At 43.8% G+C, this 21,286-nt stretch overlaps 2 protein-coding genes across 3 annotated transcripts in view; one reads left to right on the plus strand and one right to left on the minus strand.

Moving 5' to 3' along the window:
* The window catches only part of LOC126175789 (calcium uptake protein 3, mitochondrial-like), a 392,821-nt gene that overhangs the window by 206,800 nt on the left and 164,735 nt on the right, over positions 1–21,286 (minus strand). Inside the window, exon 1 of one of the 2 annotated variants that reach the window (XM_049922767.1) lies at positions 5,130–5,256. The exons of the other annotated variant lie outside the window; for it this stretch is intronic. The gene's annotated coding sequence lies outside the window, so the exon portion shown is untranslated. Of the gene's footprint in view, positions 1–5,129; positions 5,257–21,286 lie in introns of those variants that run through there. 2 annotated transcript variants of the gene reach the window in all.
* The window catches only part of LOC126176555 (GTP-binding protein Rhes), a 706,272-nt gene that overhangs the window by 66,336 nt on the left and 618,650 nt on the right, over positions 1–21,286 (plus strand). The gene's annotated exons all lie outside the window — the stretch shown is intronic.

A 21,286-nucleotide genomic window follows, 5' to 3' on the forward strand; every position in this document is an offset into this window, starting at 1 on the left:
AAATATTTACTATTGATCACAATACGAAGCAAATACACACAAAGATGCAAAATACATACTGTAAATGATACAAAACTTTACTGAAGCATGTGCTCAAAATGCTCATTGCTCCCCACAGAAAAAAATCAAGAAGGGTCAGATCAGGAGACCGGGCTGGCCACTTCACTTCGGCACGTCGTCCTGTCCAACAGTCCGGGAACTTTTCATTTAACAGCTCTGTAGCCACACGGGAAGAGTGAGCAGGGCAGCCGTCATGTTGGAACCACACGCACTGACGCGTAGTTAGTGGTACCTCTTCCAGCAAAATGTGCAGAACGTTTCGCAGGAACTGTGCTCAATTATTGCCATTTAGTATACCCGGAATGACGTACGGCTGCACAATGACATTTCCGACGATGCCGCACCACACGTTAACACTCCACGGTTGCTGATCCTGTACCTGTCGAAGCCAATAAGGGTTCTCTATTGACCAGTAATGCATATTATGCAAATTCACATTACCGTGGTTCGTGAAAGTCGCTTCATCAGTAAAAAGCACCCATTGAAAAAACGTTGGATCATCTTGTAGGCGCTGGATAGCAAACCGGCAAAATTCCTGGCGCCGTGCGAAATCCACTCCTGAGAGTGCTTGATGTAATGAGAGGTGAAACAGGTGAAATCTATGCCGGTGCAATATGCGTAGAACACTTCTCTGGCTTATACCACATTCCGAGGCGATACGCCGCTACGAAACAGTAGGGTCGTTATGGGCCAACGCTAGAACGCCCTCTTCATGTACCTCGCCAGTTGCAGTTTTCTGCCTTGTCCTCTGTATGGCGTTCCATGATCCCAGTTCAAGTAGTTTCTTGCAAATACGTGCAAGAATCTGGCGTGTAGGACGCTCACGATCAGGATACAGCTCTCCGTATCGCTTTATTCCTCTAACACCATTTCTTCTGATTTCACCATACACTAGAAGCATATCTAATTTTTCTTCATTGGTGTACATGTCCGCTCCAAGAAACTGTGACGGAAATGCGATGTCTCACTACTTCAGTAGCACATTTATACCCTTCTCTCCAGCTACCTCGTGCGTCACCTTGCGACGTTATAGAGAAGCAGGAATACAACGCCTGCCCTGTTAAGTTCCTCAGTGATCAACAGGAAAGGTCGCATTGGACAACGCCGATTCGAAGAACGAACACGATACGAAACATATGTGACTCAAAAACTATTCGCCTAAATATATGATATACACATATTTCAAACGGTCTTTTAAAGCCCATCATGTTACACTACAATTTAACATAGGGTTCCATTTAAAAAAACAAAGATGGCCTCATATCTCTGTAATAAAAAATAGCACAAACATGAAATGTGATGTATTCAAGTATCCCCTGTTCCTGCAATTCACTGTCCAAACTGCATCTTTACATCTATTTCGGTTGGGGAGATACAAGGGGTGTTATGACTTAGCTGCCTAATATAATTATATTATTCTAGTTTATGCATTATCCCGTAAGTGAAAGTCTGCGCTGCATTATAGAGCCCGAATAACATTCGTGTGAACTCGCATAAACCAAACGGCGTGGTGACAGCTGTCTTGGGAACGTCTTCATGAGCAACCGGAATCTAGTAGAATGCTTTGACCAAATCTATTTTTGAAAAAAATCGTTTTGCTTTGTATACCGGCAGAGGTATCCTCTATATGCAGCATGAGACATCTGTCCGGAATCTTTATGGCATGTAATTGCCGGTAACCACCACAGGGATACCAACCGTTCTTCATTTTGGGTACCACGTGAAGAAGGGCTGCCCAGTTGCTTCTCGAAGAGAGGAAAATAACTTATGGGGTGCTAAACGACGAGGGCATACATAATTTGGTGGGCTTGGGGTAGAGAGGATGTGATGAACTGTCGGGTGTTTGACAAGTGCTAACGTTATTGATTGCCTCGTGATCTCCTGGAAATCTTTAAGTAGTCGTTCATATTTCATTTTCCTAGCGTTCACACTGACTGTCCGCCGCTCGTGGTCTCGCGGTAGCGTTCTCGCTTCCCGAGCACGGGGTCCCGGGTTCGATTCCCGGCGGGGTCAGGGATTTTCACCTGCCTCGAGATGACTGGGTGTTTGTGTTGTCCTCATCATTTCATCATCATCCAGGAAAGTGGCCAAATTGGACTGAGCAAAGATTGGGTAACTGTACGGGCGCTGATAACCACGCAGTTGAGCGCCCCCAAACCAAACCAAACATCATCATCACACTGACTGTCGTAGTAGTAGTAGTAGTAGTAGTAGCAGTAGTAGTAGTAGTAGTTTAGTTCAACTTACCTTATGCAGCCATGTTCGTTGTCGCGTCGCTTAATCGCTGCAGACCTAGTCCTGGTACGAGATCGTAGAACGCCAGGAAGTCTGCTCGTAGCATGAGGTCTATACATTAACCCCAGTAGACATCCACTCAAAGGTACGACGCAGTGGTAAAGTGGCGTATCCGAATGTCGTAATCTTTGTATCATTTGTAGCGGCTGCGACGTGGTAACTTGGTTGCCGGGGTGAACGTGATTGTAGCTGCTACTGTATTAGCATCACGATTCGCTTTACACTGTTGTATACACTTCCGTGCGTCTTCGCCCAAATTTTCTGTGGTACCAGCATATGTTCTATGTCGCTGGCAAACGATTTCGAGGCCGGCCGCTGTGGCCCAGCGGTTCTCGGCGCTTCAGTCTGGAACCGCGCGACCGCTACGGTCGCAGGTTCGAATCCTGCCTCGGGCATGGATGTGTGTGATGTCCTTAGGTTAGTTAGGTTTAACTAGTTCTAAGTTCTAGGCGACTGATGACCTCAGAAGTTAAGTCGCATAGTGCTCAGAGCCATTAAGTCCCATAGTGCTCAGAGGCATTTGAACAATTTGAACGATTTCGACTACTTTTTCGTCGAAGTGTGCGTTGCTTTTGTGTGATTTGTATTGTAAGCCCGCATAATTTGAGTCTGTAGTGACGACAAAGTCGCTGAGGCTATGTTATCTTGCGCATAAGCCATCGTCGCAACACTTGTCGTCTGATATATCTCCGCTATGCGGTCAGCTGTTTGCGCTAATGCGTTCAAATCTACGGGACATCCACTGATAGTCGGCATTGTCATATATAGCGTAATACATCGTCACTGACAGTATTATTTGCAAGAGCACGCAGGCGACGAACCAGTAGCTACGGAGTTCTGTTGCCTGATTCCTCTGTTATTACAAGCTTCTCCAGACGTTTAGCTTCGGACTGCGACAGTCGCATAATCACAGCATTCTTTATGGCAGCACATCCTTCGGTTTCCGGAAGCGTAGCGATAATGCCTTGGACGTCTGCGCAAGATCTTCCATTAACGCAGCTACCACGTAACCATATTTCATCTGGCGTAATATATGCTAAGATGAATTGGCTCTCTAATTGCGCGAACCAAAACAAGTGTTATGTCGGCAAAAAGGCGATGGTTTGATCATAACCCTGCTGATAACTCCATTACTCGATGCTGGCTCGGTAAGCGCTGGAAAGGAATTCATCTCTGTGCTGAATGAATAACCGACGCGGCTGGCGCGGTAATAACAGTCGTAGTTATGGCGCGTAATGTCGAACCTGGCGCGGAAGTCGTGTTATGCGTGATCACGTCGGGCAGCACCAATTATATGTGGTTAATTAGAGAAAAAATTCATTTCCAAGTATAAATTAATTACAGAGAAGTATGTTGTTAGGATGACATTCAGTGTCACGAGACAAAACAAGGAATAACTATATAATCAAAACAAAGAATAAACACACTGGCCGGCCTCCAGTGGCCGAGCGGTTCTAGGCGCTTCAATCTGGAACCGCGCGACCGCTACTGTCGCAGGTTCGAATCCTGCCTCAGGCATGGATGTGTGTAACGTCCTTAGGTTAGTTAGGTTTAAGTAGTTCTAAGTTCTAGGGGACTGATGACCTGAGATGTTCAGTCCCATAGTGCTCAGAGCCATTTGAACCATTTTTTGAAACCCAATGCGGTACGGAACCATGGAACTCTCGAACAGTCTACACCGCTGTACCGCGGAATGTATATAATGGGAATCACTATAAACGTTTTATTAAACGAAGACTACTGTTAACTGACAAATAATAGTCTGAAAGACCTTTCAAGTCCAAACAAAGATGTACAATTTACTACAGGTTTTCGTAACTGCGGTAAATTTCAAGCAAAGAGTTTTAGATACGCTACGACTATATAGTTCAAAAAGAGAAATAAATACAATTTTTAAAGAGAATTACTTGAGTGTCAAAGACATATATTGTGATTGTATTATAGATATTACAAATCTAATTGCACTTTGCAAAAAGAAAGGAAAAAAAGCAAAAGAAATCAGAGTTATTACCATAAAAGAAAAATAAAAGAAATCCAGTGTATGTAGTAAAATATATCGCTGACTTGGCTTGTGGCTTAGTCGCTGTGAGGCTACGATAAATTTTCCAGAACAAAAGAACGCAATTTTCGCTGGAGGGAATATCATTGATAAAAATATTACGTAAGTAGTTTTTGCTACTGATACTGACTTGATACCGTTGAGAGAATGGTTTTACTGTTAATATGCACTCTCATGTTAATTTTTAACAGGCCTAGTCTGAACAGATTTGCGATAATAAACTGGTACAAGTCTGCGATATAAATAATCGTATGCTCGTAGCTCGTGCTGAGCGATAACAATAAGTCTTAAAATCATTTAAGTTACTTACCACGGCTAAAGAAACTCCATTACGCCTGTGGAAGAGTTGTTAAGCTGATAAAATCTGTTAACTGAATTTACGGTAAAAGAGAGCTAACTGTGATGACCTTTGAGTACGATTAACACTTTTAAAAAATTTACTACTTTTAAGTTATCCGTTAAGAACTATGGAATTTTTGCGAGAATCTAGTAAATTAGATGCGTGAAAGCTCGATCTGCTTATACATACACTAACCGTTTTGTGCTGGAGAAGCTGTATTCAGCGTACTCGTCTAGAAGGTGTTACGAGAATTAAACTGTCAGTCGTACTTGTTTATGAAGTGGCGCAGTGCATCGTCTACATGGCTAATAACCGGTGAGTGAGTAATTGTTGGATTAGAGGCGCTTCAGGTCTGTCGCTGAGTGAAGTCCTCACCTAGGGCTGGTTCAGGCAGCGATGGTGCGAAGTTGTTTCGGCTGTGCGAGACGGCGGCTGCAAGCAGACTGCAGACGTCAGACATCGGACATCAGGGAGCTGGCTGGGAACGCGCGCAGACCTTGGCGGCGAGTTGTCTGAGTTTGCGGCGGACGTGCTGGGCCAGAGCGGAGGAAGTTGGATGCCCGAGTGAACTGCTCTCTGACGCACGCACAGGGAGGAGAGAATCTCTTTCTTACGTTAAAATCGGCTTTGTTATATGGATTCTCCACAACAATTGTGATGACATCAATGCAAATGGCTGTAGCTGCATTATACTCATGTAAAAATACAATCTAAGACAAAAAATACGATGCACCACGAAAAAATTATCCGAACCAGACCGAACAAAAGCTTACAGTATAAGAAAAAACTGGATGATTTATTCAAGAGAAAGAGCTTCACAATTTGTGCGAGTCAATAACGACTAGGACCTCCTCTGGCCTTTATGAAATCAGTTATTCACCGTGGCACTGATTAATAGAGTTTTTGAATCTCGTCCTGAGGCATACTGTGCCGAATTCTGTCCAACTGGCGCGTTAGCTCGTCAAAATGCTGAGGGATGTGCCTTGTCCATAATACATCTACATCTACGTGACTACTCTGCAATTCACATTTAAGTGCTTGGCAGAGGGTTCGTCGAACCACAATCATACTATCTCTCTACCATTCCACTCCCGAACAGCGCGCGGGAAAAACGAACACCTAAACCTTTCTGTTCGGCTCTGATTTCTCTTATTTTATTTTGATGATCATTCCTACCTATGTAGGTTGGGCTCAACAAAATATTTTCGCATTCGGAAGAGAAAGTTGGTGAATGAAATTTCGTAAATAGATCTCGCCGCGACGAAAAACGTCTTTGCTGTAATGACTTCCATCCCAATTCGCGTATCATATCTGCCACACTCTCTCCCCTACTACGTGATAATACAAAACGAGCTGCCCTTTTTTGCACCCCTTCGATGTCCTCCGTCAATCCCATCTGGTAAGGATCCCACACCGCGCAGCAATATTCTAACAAAGGACGAACGAGTGTAGTGTAAGCTGTCTCTTTAGTGGACTTGTTGCATCTTCTAAGTGTCCTGCCAATGAAACGCAACCTTTGGCTCGCCTTCCCCACAATATTATCTATGTGGTCTTTCCAACTGAAGTTGTTCCTAATTTTAACACCCAGGTACTTAGTTGAATTGACAGCCTTGAGAATTGTACTATTTATCGAGTAATCGAATTCCAACGGATTTCTTTTGGAAATCATGTGGATCACCTCACACTTTTCGTTATTTAGCGTCAACTGCCACCTGCCACACCATACAGCAATCTTTTCTAAATCGCTTTGCAACTGATACTGGTCTTCGGATGACCTTACTAGACGGTAAATTACGGCATCATCTGCGAACAACCTAAGAGAACTGCTCAGATTGTCACCCAGGTCATTTATATAGATCAGGAACAGCAGAGGTCCCAGGACGCTTCACTGGGGAACACCTGATATCACTTCAGTTTTACTCGATGATTTGCCGTCTATTACTACGAACTGCGACCTTCCTGACAGAAAATCACGAATCCAGTCGCACAACTGAGACGATACCCTATAGGCCCGCAGCTTGATTAGAAGTCGTTTGTGAGGAACGGTGTCAAAAGTTTTCCGGAAATCTAGAAATACGGAATCAACTTGAGATCCCCCGTCGATAGCGGCCATTACTTCGTGCGAATAAAGAGCTAGCTGCGTTGCACAAGAACGATGTTTTCTGAAACCATGCTGATTACGTATCAATAGATCGTTCCCTTCGAGGTGATTCATAATGTTTGAATACAGTATATGCTCCAAAACCCTACTGCAAACCGACGTCAATGATATAGGTCTGTAGTTAGATGGATTACTCTTACTACCATTCTTAAACACTGGGGCGACCTGCGCAATTTTCCAATCTGTAGGTACAGATCTATCGGTGAGCGAGCGGTTGTATATGAGTGCTAAGTAGGGAAGTCTGTATCAGCGTAATCTGAAAGGAACCTAATCGGTATACAATCTGGACCTGAAGATTTGCCCGTATCAAGCAGACTTCAGACGTTGTTAATTGGAGAGAGATCCGGCGACCTTACTGGCCAAGGTGGGGTCTGGCAAGCACGAAGACAAGAAATAGCTCTGGTGCTGCGCGCCGGAGAATTTGAATCCCCGCCAGACGTCATGGACGTCGAAGACCCCTAGAGGTCTCTGCACCATCGCGCCGTAAGCTGTAAGCGCCTGCCTCTCGCTCGGCCAGCGAGTCTAATCGTTGTGTGAGTCTTGACATATCGCCTCGGCAACAGACAGCGTGTTTTCCGTCCTTTGTTTTCATTACTAGTGGACGTGTGGAATTCGTCTGGTTGTCTCTGTCGCTTCGTTGCTTCCTGCGTGTTGTCATCGTAAGGTCTCTTTCCATCGTCCGTCGTTGTTTCGTGTCCGTCCGTTCCGTTCCGTTCGTTTGCTCGCTTGCGGGCCTCTCTCCGTTTGGTCCTGCCGCGCTTGGTCGACCACCCCGTGACCATTCCGGTCGCGGTTACAACAGATTACAACAGTAGCCGTGTGCGAGTGGGCATTATCTTGCTCAAATATAGGCCCCGATGCATTGCCATGAAGAGCAACAAAACGTGACGTGCAATATCGTCACGTACCGATGTGCTATAATGGTGCCGTGAATGATAACCAAAGGGGTCCTGGCATGAAAAGAAATGGCACACGGGTTGTCGGACCGTACAGTGGTCGATCGTCAGATTGGTATCCCACGGCAGTCCACAATGTCACCAGACATGTCGTCGGCCTGGATCTCATTGACTGAAGTAGAATCGTCTTGAGTCGTGAGTTCCGATTCGAAATGAGCCATGATGATTAGAGGAGACGTTTCTGGAGATGCCCCGGACAGCAGTGGGATACCAATACGGTCCGACAACCAGGAGCGATGGTCTGGGGTGACATTTGTTTCCATACCAGGACTCCTTTGATTGTCATCGTGGCACTCTGCAGCCCAGCGGTACGTCGACGATATTCTACGTCCCATTTTGTTGCTCTTCATGGCAAGCCATCCATGTCTAACATTTCAGCAAGATAACGTTCAACCGCACACGACGCGCGTTTCTGCTGCTTGTCTTCCTTGTTACCAAACCCAGAAAGGTCACCGGATCTCTCCTTGTCAGAGAAAGTTTCGAACGTTATGCGTAGGTCTCTCCAACCATCTCGGGACATCGACGATCTAAGGCGTCAGTTGGACAGAATTTGGCACGATATCCAACAAGATGCCATTCGACAACTCTATCAACCAAAGCGAAGCCGAATAACTGCGTAAGGGCCAGAGATGGACCAACACGTTACCGACTTGCTAAATTTGTGAAACTTTTTCTCTTGAAAAAATTTATTGTAATCACTTGTTTGTCTGTAGAAATACATCACATCTATACCAATTCGAAACAGCCACATAGAAAAAGGATATTATCGAGGTAATTACGTGTTTCTACAATGTAATTTCACTCTATGTGTACTAAGGCAATAAGATAAAAAATTCTATAGATCGTCCACTAAAAAAAACATTTACGAGGGTGAGTCGAATGAAAACTTTAAATTTGTAATAACAAATCGAAATTTCGCGCCGTTATCCTATTCGTAGGTAAGCGTGCTACAAACAGCGTGCAGAATGGCCTGTAGATGGCAGCATAGTGCAAATGCACACATGCCGTCGCAGTATCAGTATAAAGATGGCCGCTCCATTAGCGACTTGCACCAGGGAAGAACAGCGTTCTGTTATCCGGTTTTTGCGTAGGAAGGTGTGAAACCTATTTAAATTAATCGACGAATGAATGTTCAGTACGGTAATGCATGTTTGTCATAGCAGCAGGTCTACGAATGGAGTAGGAAGTTCGCAAATGGTGTGACTTCAGTGGAAGATGCTCCTCGTCCAGGTCAGGCACAACGAGTTGTGACTCGACAGAACATTGCAGCAGTTGAAACCATAGTGAAGGAAAACCACCGAGTGACACTGAAAGACACTGCAGCATGTTTACAGATTAGTCATGGGTCAGCACACCACATTGTGCATGATGTGCTCCAGTTTCACAAAGTGTCTGCAAGATGGGTGCCACGGCAGCTGATTCCTGAAATGAGAGAACGACGTGTTGATGCTTGTAAAGAATTTCTTCGGCACTTTGAACGAGAAGGTGATTGCTTGCTTGCAAGAATCGTTACTGGGGACGAAACCTGGGTTCTCTTCCACCAACCGGAAACGAAGAAAGCGAGCAAGTAATGGCGCCAGTCCTCATCACCAAGTGATTTCCATATGCTTGGGCCACTCGAAGAGACAATGGGAGGAAAGAAGTTCCGTTCTGATGAAGAAGTACGCCACGCGGTGCATGAGTGGTTGCGTGGACTACCAAAAGAATTTTTTTCTAAAGGAATTTATGCACTTTGTAAGCGCTGGAGGACTTGCATTGAGCGTGGGGGAGATTATGTTGAAAAGTGATACAGCTTTGTACTACTTCTGTACAATAAGTAATATTTAAAAAAATATTTCATTTGACTCACCCTCGTACTATATAATAAGTTATGGAACTTCTACATATGAAAACAGGTAGTGAGTTATTATGCTTCTTTTAACCTAACCTTCTTTTCTTTCTGTCACTACCACATCTATATGGTTGACAGGCGAATACAGCGTAATTCATAAGTACCTCCGAGGTTTCGGACGAGGCTCCTTCCTTTTCCCTGCTCGTTTCTCGTATCTTTTGGGCTAGTGTTATTAGTCTGGATCTCTCAGCTTTGGTGGAAGAGTGTGGCTAGATACCCTTCCTGTCGCCACTCCTTCCAACCTCTCTCCCCCATCCCTCCGGTCCCCCACACGAAACAGAAATCGTACACCCGATCTGCTTGCCTCTAGTGCTGTCCCACGTGCGAGTGTGTGCGATACGGTTGTGAGCCGTGTAACCGAGGCGGGATGCGTGTACCCGCACGATATACGCCTAGTCTGATGTGGTAAATCGTCTAGAAATCACATACAGGCTGAACAGCACACCGGGTCTCGTCGTTAATCCGCAAAGCGGATTCCATTCGGTGCTGGCACGTCTCCCTGAATTACCGAAGTGGCATGCTGATGAGCAAGGCTATGCGGACGGGTTTCGGTTTAAGAAGGAGACTGCGCAGGAACTGCAAAGCACACTGAAAAATGACACATTGTAAGTAGGCTGTTTTGGTTTTTACGTTGGTAATGCCACGTAGCGCTCTGTATGAAAATCACTGGCTGTGCTGGGTGCAGTCTGTGGCTGATTTGCATTGTTGAAATATTTACTATTGCAGCGTTGGGCAGTTGGATGTGAACAGCGCGTAGCGTTGCGCAGTTGGAGGTGAGCCGCCAGTAGTGGTGGATGTGGGGAGAGAGATGGCAGAATTTTGAGAGCGGACGATCTGGACGTGTGTCCATCATAAAGAGAAAATTTATAATTGTATATACACCAGTTCTTCAAATTTAGTTTCATTTCACAGCACACGTTTCTGTTGGTCATAGTATATGCACAATATGTGAAGAAAAGGGACTTTTAGTGGTCGCACGTATGTTGATAATTTATCAAGGGACTAGTTAACGGTATTGCTGGTTCTAAGGACATACCAAAAAGTTTGTGAGTGCACAAGTGGTGGTTTATGGACTTGCTATATTGTCTGTAAGACTCTTTAATGGTGATTGTGCACCCGCACAGTCGCAACAGATGGCTGCTGGCCATCTCTACAAGGACTACAGTGGGTCTACACCTTTGACGACCCACCAATACCGTTATTTCTACAAGGACTCAGTGGGTCTGCACCTCTGGTAGCCCACCAATACCATAATCTCTACCAGGACTACAGTGGGTCTGCTCTGTGATGACCTACCTACCAATATTCTTCAAAACTTCGACTGGCTCTGCTGTGGGTTTGCTCTGTTGTGGCCCATCACCTGTCTGCATGTCAAGAGTCACCACAGTCTTTCCATTGGAAGGACAACACTACTTCTTCAAGACTGCATGGAAATCCACTACTTCCGTGCGCATTTCCTTTTTCTGATCAGACTTTGTGCAATGCAATTACTACTGTGACGAATGATCAGGACTGTCTTTATGGACAGTGAGAAAATTTTAGCTTTTGACCAACATTCTATCAATAAGTGTGAGCATTTGATTTCCTTGTTATTGTAATTATGAAAAATTTTATCAAATCATTATTGGCCACTGCCCAAAACAAATTGTAAAATTTTTTGTGGGGAGCATGGGGGCTATGTAAGTAGGCTGTTTAGGTTTTATGTTGGTAATGCCACGTAGCGCTCTGTATGAAAATTACTGGCTGTGCTGTGTGCAGTCTGTGGCTGATTTGCATTGTTGGAATATTTGCTATCGTAGCGTTGGGCAATTGGATGTGAACAGCGCGTAGCGTTGCGCAGTTGGAGGTGAACCGCCAGCAGTGGTGGATGTGGGGAGAGAGATGGCAGAATTTTGAGAGCGGACGATCCGGACATGTGTCCACAAGAAAGAGTAAATTTGTAATACTGTATATCATGAACTGAAATAAATATGATGACTTTTGAATATTATAAAGGTAAATACATTGTTTGTTCTCTATCAAAATCTTTCATTTTCTAACTATGCCTATCAGTTGTTAGTACCTTCAGTAGTTATAATCTTTTATTTAGCTGGCAGTACTGGCACTCTCTGTATTGCAGTAGTTCGAGTAACGAACATTTTTGTGAGGTAAGTAATTCATGAAAGGTATGGGTTATTGTTAGTCAGGGCCATTCTTTTGTAGGGATTATTGAAAGTCAGACTGCGTTGCGCTAAAAATATTGTGTGTCAGTTTAGTGTTGATCAGAATAAGTAAAGAGAGAAATGTCTGAGTACGTTCAGTTCTGCTCAGCTGTTTGAAAATCAAATAACGTAAGAAGTTTACCAGCACAGTCATTCATAAATTTTTCTGAGGTGAGGTTCAACATATCAGTAGATAGATCGTGTCTGCTAGTTTAGATTCGTAATACGCTCCGTGGAGTAGTTGACTTGCGAGGCATGTTTCTCAGAACATGTAGACGCATCACCCGACATACTGTGTTCATAACAAGAATAAACTGATGTAAACATTACATCATGTATTCTTCCGCGTTTGCTACTATCTCACTGGATTTCGTTTCACTCGGAGTACAGTTAAATACGATAACAAGGATACGTTTTATACCGTGCGTTACACGCACATTGACTGAGCAATAATACGGGACAACAGCTTTACCGGCACATTTAACTTGGACAGCACTGGTTAGCCAGCTGGTCCAGCTAACCTGCAGTAATGTGAGTAGTTGCAGCTACAGCGTAGAAAGAGATGAGCAGAGAAACAATACAGCTTTGAATGTTATTTAATTTTTAAAGAGAATGAAATAGTATTCGGCAAAGCTCCAACAATACCGCAACAATACAGCTACAGCGTAGAAAGAGACGAGCAGAGAAACAATACAGCTTTGAATGTTATTTAATTTTTAAAGAGAATGAAATAGTATTCGGCAAAGCTCCAACAATACCGCACGCTTCTTAAAGGAGAAGACGGGAAGCATAACATGCTCTCATTCTTAGGCATCATAGTACAAGGGCTGTTCGGAAAGGGGCTGTTCGGAAAGTAAGGTCCGATCGGTGGTGAAATGAAAACCACGGTGAAAAGCAAAAATTTTTTATTTGCAACAATTAGCCACACCTTCCAGCTACCTCTTCTACATAGTCGCCGCTGCAACATAGACACCTATCGCGGCGTTGTACAAACTTTCCAGTATCCTCGCCGCAGAAAGCAGGCGCCTGTGCTTTCCGCCAATTCTCTGCACTGGTCCGCCTTTCTTTGTTTGTGCCAAAACGTTGTCTTCGTCATCAGCGGTTCATGTGAGCAGAGACGAACAATGGAGGGAGCCAATTAAGAACTGTATCGTGGGTGATCAAACGTTTCCCACGAAAACGCTGCAGGAGCGTCTTCATTGCCCCTGCAGAATGCGGCTGAAAATTGTCTTGCAGAACAAAACGCACGACGTTTATGTTATGTGGGCTGCATAGCTTCAGGCGAAATCTCTCACCAGATTCACATACTTGGCGGTAGCCACTGTTGTTTTAGGCATTTCTACGTGATCACTTCGCGCTCTGAACGAAAAGAGCGACTTGAAGCGATCGACAGGCGCACTAAGAACACTGCCCAACACATCGGAGCAAATTTCCAACGGATTTTCACAGTGGTTTCCATTTCGTGCCTAATCGGACTTTGCCGGCTGGTGTGGCCGTGCGGTTCTAAGCGCGTCAGTTTGGAACCGCGTGACCGCTACGGTCACAGGTTCGAATCCTGCCCCGGGCATGGATGTGTGTGATGTCCTTAGGTTAGTTATGTTTAAGTAGTTCTAAGTTCTAGGGGACTGATGACCTCAGTAGTTAAGTCCCATAGTGCTCAGAGCCATTTTGAACCAGCCTAATCGGACTTTACTTTCCGAATAAGCCTCGTACTGTTATTAAAACCAGCGGTGATGAAAATTCGTAACTTCAAAACAGGATATAATTTCTGCGCGAGATATACGCGACGCAAAAGCTGCAGGAATTTCACCGTACAATTAAATATTGAAGCCACTGAAGGTATTAACTTACAGTTAGTCATCTGGTAATCTCTCAGTTCCTTCCATTTCCGAATACGAGAATAACATTTCAGTACTGGAACTGCATCTGATACGTTGATAACGAGTCGATCAACAACAGAACTCAATCCAACCAAGCGCGACATTTTCTCCTCTTCTTTTATGAATTGTCGTGCTGTATCCCACCAGCGTTCGACTGTGACGTGTGTCAAAGCTTTGTGCGTTAGTTGCAGTACGTCTGGCAGCTTAAATGCCGCGTTATTTCTCGCTACAAATCCCTTAACTTGGCTCAGGATCAGTTTTGTTGGGTTCCTGTTGCAGCGGTACGGCGGCAACCGTAAAAATGTATCGTTTGAATGGTGTGTTCAGTGCTGCGAAAACTATTGTTCTTCGTGTTTTCACGATACTTATCACTCTGACTCGCGTGGGACTGCACCTGTGCTACAAAACGCTGGACATGTCCAAATAAAGAGTACTTAAATTTCATTTTTGTCCCAAAATGTAAACTGTAATGATTTCTTCATTTAAACAACCTTTATTAACAATCTTTTATAAAATATCGTTTATTAAGAATTTATATTTGCAATGAAAACTGCAATTTTCCGTGCAGTATGTAATTACAAATAAGAAGATGTCAATTTCTAATTAAAATAATGGTTAGATATTTGTTAATTATCATATATTTGATGGGTTTTACATGTAAAGGATGTAGGTATTCCAAATTTAACGAAAACAAGAACAACCAAGGCGATATTTGAACCCTCGATAATAGGATTTATCCTGGAGTATCATTCTACTGCACTACAGATTTTTTTTAGTTTCAGCTATGTATCCTGTATTCAGAAATTCCCTAACTTCAGTAAATACAGTTCCTCAGAAAATTTCAAAGATCATTTTCTTGAAAACTTGTCAAAAACGCTGAGGACGACTTCTTCCGGGCCACTTTTTGACGGTGTTCCACACGCGGGTTTCCCTGCGGTGCAGAAAGCAGCGCCAGACATTTTCACATTGCGTATTAGCAACGTAGCAATCAGAACACAACAGAAAACATACCGTGATTGTACACGATTTTTGAAATAAAACCTACGTTTCTGAAATATTTATAAAAACGTTGATGGCTGTCAGACATTAGAATATCTTAAAGGTTCATTTATCGTAACGCAGTAATAAGATACCTAATACATAAAGTGGTACCTATTTCCAGGAGCGTGACAACACGAGTGTACATGTGCCACGGCTGCTAACCAGTCGTTGCGTTTGTGTTTGTTTACATCAAGTTTATTATTATGATGAACAAAATACACATATCGTCACATCAAATAAGTTCGCACCCGCAAATAGACAACTCAATAAACAAATTTCCAAAGCCTGGGCCTTCCCTTACAGCAATGCAGCGACTTCAGTTAGCTACACGCTCGTGTCGAGGTTTACCACGTCAAAAATGGTATCCGTATGGAGCATATGTAGTGTGAGTTAAAAACTTGACGAGATAATATATCCATTAATATGTATCATTTTCCAGTACGTCTTTTGGTTTCACACAGCCGTCTTATGAAACCCCAGAGGTACTTACGAGTAACCCTGGATAGTTGGTTAATTTACACGAACACACAGGACAAAAAATTGCGCTCCCGTGTAACAGTGCCTCTACCATTGAGAGTGGCCTCAATTTCGGGAGTAACAGTGTTCACAAGCTTCTTCTGCTATACCTTATCCACCTGAAGGCAGACACGGTGAGGATTTTGTGTGCTATTTTTCATCTGCATTTCCACGTAGTCCCAGATATTTTCTACGCAACTAAGATCGGGTGAATTATTGGACCAATCGACGTGCGACAGCGTGGCTGAGTGTTCATGAAACCAAAACCATTCAACTGTCTTCATGTCGCGTGACAGCAGTGCAGACAGCACGCTTATCATCGGTCCACACGACATGCCTTCAAGCAGATTTCATGTCTTTTATGGTCCACTGTAGACAAAACCTGTATATGCTCACTAAGAACCTCTATGTCTCGGCAGATACACGCTCTTTCTCAACGTAGTCTCCATCAAGCTCCACTCACAGGCACCGCCGACGTGGAATTATAATTACAATCAACTTCACCCAAATCTCATTTAGAACCAATTGTGTACTACCCATTTTAAACACAGGCAAGAACATTTAAACTCTGTCACTCCTGCCAACGAGTGCAGTTGTTACAGGTGTTACAGGGGATCGCAGCTTTACAGACAAGTAGCATTACCGTAAGACATGGCTAAAAGTGGAGGCCCATAGTAACATCCTTAGGAAGATATTTAGTAGTTTATGGGGCCCTCAACGAACTTTAAAAACAACAAAATGTTCAGTGTCCTAATCGATATTCCTACGTCAAAGAAGTCGACAGGACAGAAGAGGCACATCCAGACTTACTGCCCCTAGTTCGCAACTTACACTACTTTCCAAGACTGAGGTCCAGGAAGAACAAAAATTGCGATTTCCAGTGGTCACAAGCAACTGCGAATACAGAAAACCGTGGACTACTTGTTCATCTGCCGGCTCTGTTTCATGTTCTTCACCGAGGAAAATCTATTTCAAGCATCTTCAGATGCTCTTAAGATTTTCCGCTTTTCGTGATATATGGTGTGAATCTTCTATTCCTCAGTACCCAGATTATCTGTGCCCTTCTGTTAACTTTCTTTATGTTTTCAGTAAGTTTTTCGTTTCCTTGTGTTGATGATTATGACAAGAATAAGTAAAACACACACTCATCTTGAAACACGTATGTATGCAGGGTATTCATTACCAGCGATGGCGAGCCATGAGAGAATCTCTGACCAGAGAGTTATTTATCGTTGCTAGTCTGCCCTTGACCGCGCGAGAGTTCAGTTGCATGAAGGGAGTCGGTAGTAGCAGTTGCGAGTTGTACTCAGTCGGAAACAGTTGTGTGTGAGGAGTCGGCGGGCGTCGACATGGGTCTCTCGTCACGATTCAGGACAAGGTATATTGTTAAATAAGGTAATGAAGCAGATTTGCGCTCAGCTAATAATGTATTGTAATGTAATTAATTTGTTCAAGAAATGCCCCAATAATAATTCTGTTTTCAAACCAAGCATTTTAACAAAACAAACATTTTATTGAAAGAAAATTTCCCATGCATTTCCTTAAAACGCCCGCCGACTCCTCACACACAACTGTTTCCGACTGAGTACAACTCGCAACTGCAACTACCGACTCCCTACATGCAACTGAACTCTCGCGCGGTCAAGTGCAGACTAGCAACGATAAATAACTCTCTGGTCAGAGATTCTCTCATGGCTCGCCATCGCTGGTAATGAATACCCTGCATACATACGTGTTTCATAACCCTCCACTGGGGGGGCAAAAATTTGGCAGCGATGGTGAGTCATTTGGACTTGCCATGAGCAACAAATTTTTTCTTAATTAATTAACTTTTACAATTTACAGAATATTCAGATGTAGTACATGAATTTAAGGAAATGCATGGGAAATTTTCTTTCAATAAAATGTTTGTTTTGTTAAAATGCTTGGTTTGAAAACAGAATTATTATTGGGGCATTTCTTGAACAAATTAATTACAATTACAATACATTATTAGCTGAGCGCAAAGCTGCTTCATTACCTTATTTAACAATATACCTTGTCCTGAATCGTGACCAGAGACCCATGTCGACGCCCGCCGACTCCTCACACACAACTGTTTCCGACTGAGTACAGCTCGCAACTGCAACTACCGACTCCCTACATGCAACTGAACTCTCGCGCGGTCAAGCGCAGACTAGCAACGATAAATAACTCTCTGGTCAGAGATTCTCTCATGGCTCGCCATCGCTGGTAATGAATACCCTGCATACATACGTGTTTCAATCTCTTACTTATTGTGGACAAACTGTTCTGCACGCCTTCCAAGTTTGTATTCACTCGGTCCATACCTTTCTGGTTGGTTCGTATTTTCCTAGCGTTGAATTTTTTATTCACAAACAATAGTGTAAGAAGATACATTCGCACTGAGACTAAGAGATCATTGCGTCGAATGTCACGTGAACTCCAATAGTCACTGTGGAACGTCCAGTTAGAAGGTGACTGAAGCCGTTCAAATGTCAACTGCTTAAATTGAACGACGTCCACTTAATCAAATTCTCCGAGTTGCTGCGTCAGTTGCAGTGCGTACCAATTACAGCTAGTACATAAGAACTTATTTTTCGTAACAAAAGGTGTTCAGGTGAATATAAAAAACCAGGGGAGAACTTGCAAAGCTGACTCAATTTTACACTCACACAGATTTGCCACGACTACCTGGATTGCGACATGCCGGTTTATAGATTTTTGTAGCTCGCTTGTTTACCGCATCATACGAATAGAAAAAAGTCACTAAAAGAAAAGACACTCGTCTTAGTATAGGAGAATAACGTACATACTTTTTCTTCAGAAGGCCTTAAACGTGAATCCGTGCTTTGGTTCTTTGTTATAAATTTTGTTCTCGGAATTTATGTATACCCTGTATTCTTGCTCGAGATTAAAGCAGTATATCACGCCGTCCACAGCGATCGTTATGAGTATGTTCATCCACTCGTTCACCGTTCTTTCTCTCTTGAGGTTGCTGGCCGTTATTAAAGCTGTTTTTATGCGACGTGTATCTTCCGGGCTCCCCTAGAGCCTTACTGCTGCTGTAAATACCTTATTAAGAAATACCTGTCCACTCTTTATATCCACTTTCAGACCTTTAACAAACCTGTGCATAATATTTCGAAAAAATACGATCAGGATGAGTTTCTGGTATATCTTTGCCTTCATACTTTCGTCCATTCTATTACTGCGTAGTACACCGCACCGTTTCGCATCTGATGCTGTCACAGCACTTCAACGATAATACGAGTACATAGTTTTTGAACGACGTATTTGGATTAAAATGTTAAATTTCCTGTCCTCAATGCTTTATCTGTGGAGTCAGTGGCGAGCGATCTATGAATTCTTAACTCCTCATTAAAAATTGTTGAATGACAATGTCCCACTAAAAGTATATACACTGAAGCGCGAAAGAAACTGGTATAGGCATACGTATTCAAATACAGAGATATGTAAACAGTCAGAATATGGCGCTGTGGTCAGCAACGCCTATATAAGAAAACAAGTGCTTGGAGCAGTTGTTAGATCGGTTACTGCTGCTACAATGGCAGGTTATGAGGATTTAAGTGAGTTTGAACGTGGTGTTATAGTCGGCGCACGAACAATGGGACACAGCATCTCCGAGGTAGCGATGAAGTGGGAATTTTCCCGTACGACCATTTGACGAGCGTACCGTGAATATCAGGAATCCGGTAAAACATCAAATCTCCGACATCGCTGCGGCCGAGAAAGGATCCTGCAAGAAAAGGACCAACGACAACTGAAGAGAATCGTTCAACGTGACAGATGTGTTCCGCAAATTGCTGCACATTTCACTGCTATGTCATCGACAACTGTCAGCATGCGAACCATGCAACGAAACATCAATATTGGCCAACGGACCACTCGTGTACCCTTGATGACTGCGCGACATAAAACTTTACGCGTCGCCGGGGACCATCATCACCGACATTGAACTGTTGGTGACTGGAAACATGTTTCCTGGTCGGACGATTCTCGTTTCAAATTGTATCGAGCGGATGGACGTGCACGGGTATGGAGACAACCACATGAATCCATGGACCCTGCATGACAGCAGGGGCTGTTCAAGCTGGTGGAAGCTCTGTAATGGGTGGGGGCGTGTGCATTTGGAGTGATATAGGGCCCCAGATACGCCTAAATAAGACTCTGACAGGTGACACATACGTAAGCATCCTGTCTCATCACCTGTATCCGTTCATGTCCATTGTGCATTCCAACGGAATTGGGCAATTCCAACAGGACAATGCGACACTCCACACGTCCAGAATTGTTACAGAGTGGCTTCAGTAACACTCATCTCTCCCCCTCCCTCCCCCCTCGTACTCTTACGGATTTATGGACAGCCATGGAGTGTTATTAGGCATTATGAATTAAGACATAGAGGAATTACAGACAACATCTTCGAGCTGGCGATCATTGAAATCAATGGTGAGTGTTGAAAATTTGTGCCCAACTGGGATTCGAACTAGGCCTCCTCCTTAGGAGGTAGATGCTGTGACCACTGAGCCATCCGGAAACAGCGGTCGTTGCAACTGCGCGGACTATCATAGCACGCCTCCCATTATACCCAAATTCTCAACTTATCCACACACTACTAATTTATTGCCCCTCGCATTTCGCCGATTCCCGTAAGAGTTTGGGCCTGGTGTGCATCTGCACTGTAGAGATCACAGGCCATCTCGCTTTATACGTATAGTGAGCGTGTGTGTGTGTGTGTGTGTGTGTGTGTGTGTGTGTCGTAGTTGTTCTTTCGGACGTGTTCAAAAGAACAGACACCATTTTTTAACCCAGCGGCCATTATGAATTAAGGCACAAAGGAATTACAGTCATTGGCTGCGAGCGGGCATTGATTGAAATCACTAGGGAAAGTTGATAAGTTAAGGCGAGACGGCGAATGCCTCTTCAGTGCAGACGTACACCAGGCTCTAACTCTTAAGGGAATCAGCCAAATGCAGCGAGTAATGAGGATAATGGGCACTGGGTATTACATTAGTAGTGTGTGCATAAGTTGAGAATTTGGGTGTGATGGGAGGCGTGCTACGGTAGGGAGTCCGTGAAGTTATAAGGACCACTGTTCCGGATCGCTAAGTGGTGAGAGCATCTGCCTAGAAAACAGGAGACCAGAGTTCGAATCCCGGTCCAGCACAACTTTCTTTATTGATTTCAATCACTGCTCTCTCGCGGCCAGTGTTTGTAATACCTTTGTGTCTTCAACTGAAAGCTTTTAAGATTAAGAGCATAACTGGTCTGTAGCTCGTGACAAACTAGGTATAAGCCAGACCTGCAGGAATTTCGAGTACTGAAGAGTGATAATCAGCACTCGACACTCACAGAACATCTATAAAATGAGTGCCTAAAGAATATAGTACCTCGTCACAATAGAAACGAGAGTGTTCATGTAAGTAAGGAACTATTTGTTGAGCATATTAGAGCGAAATTGTTTTTGACCTCGACCTGTGTCCCGGTGCCTTATGGATTCACCGGCAGAATACGAGTAATTTCACTCATGGAGGCAACTTGCGGTTAGCTCCGTCATAAATTAACCTCTTGAGCAAGCAGTATATAGTCTCATACTTGCTCCATGCTGCACTTTCTTCTCATCATGCCCCTTGGAGTAGGTAGTACTGTCCTGCTATAAACTGATAAATTGCGCCACCTGATAGGATTGCGAAAAGTTACCGCCAACAAATAAAAATGAGGCTGACATCACGGGGTGTTTTTTGATATTACCGTAATGTATTTCTCATATTAAGATACATATCCAACACTTAAGTTGGGGCCAACACGAAGATCTCGAGCGGATGGCGCCTGACGGCAGACTTGGTAAGCTACAGTACCTAC

The sequence above is a fragment of the Schistocerca cancellata genome, chromosome 3 (assembly GCF_023864275.1).
Source record: "Schistocerca cancellata isolate TAMUIC-IGC-003103 chromosome 3, iqSchCanc2.1, whole genome shotgun sequence".
Lineage (NCBI taxonomy): Eukaryota > Metazoa > Arthropoda > Insecta > Orthoptera > Acrididae > Schistocerca > Schistocerca cancellata.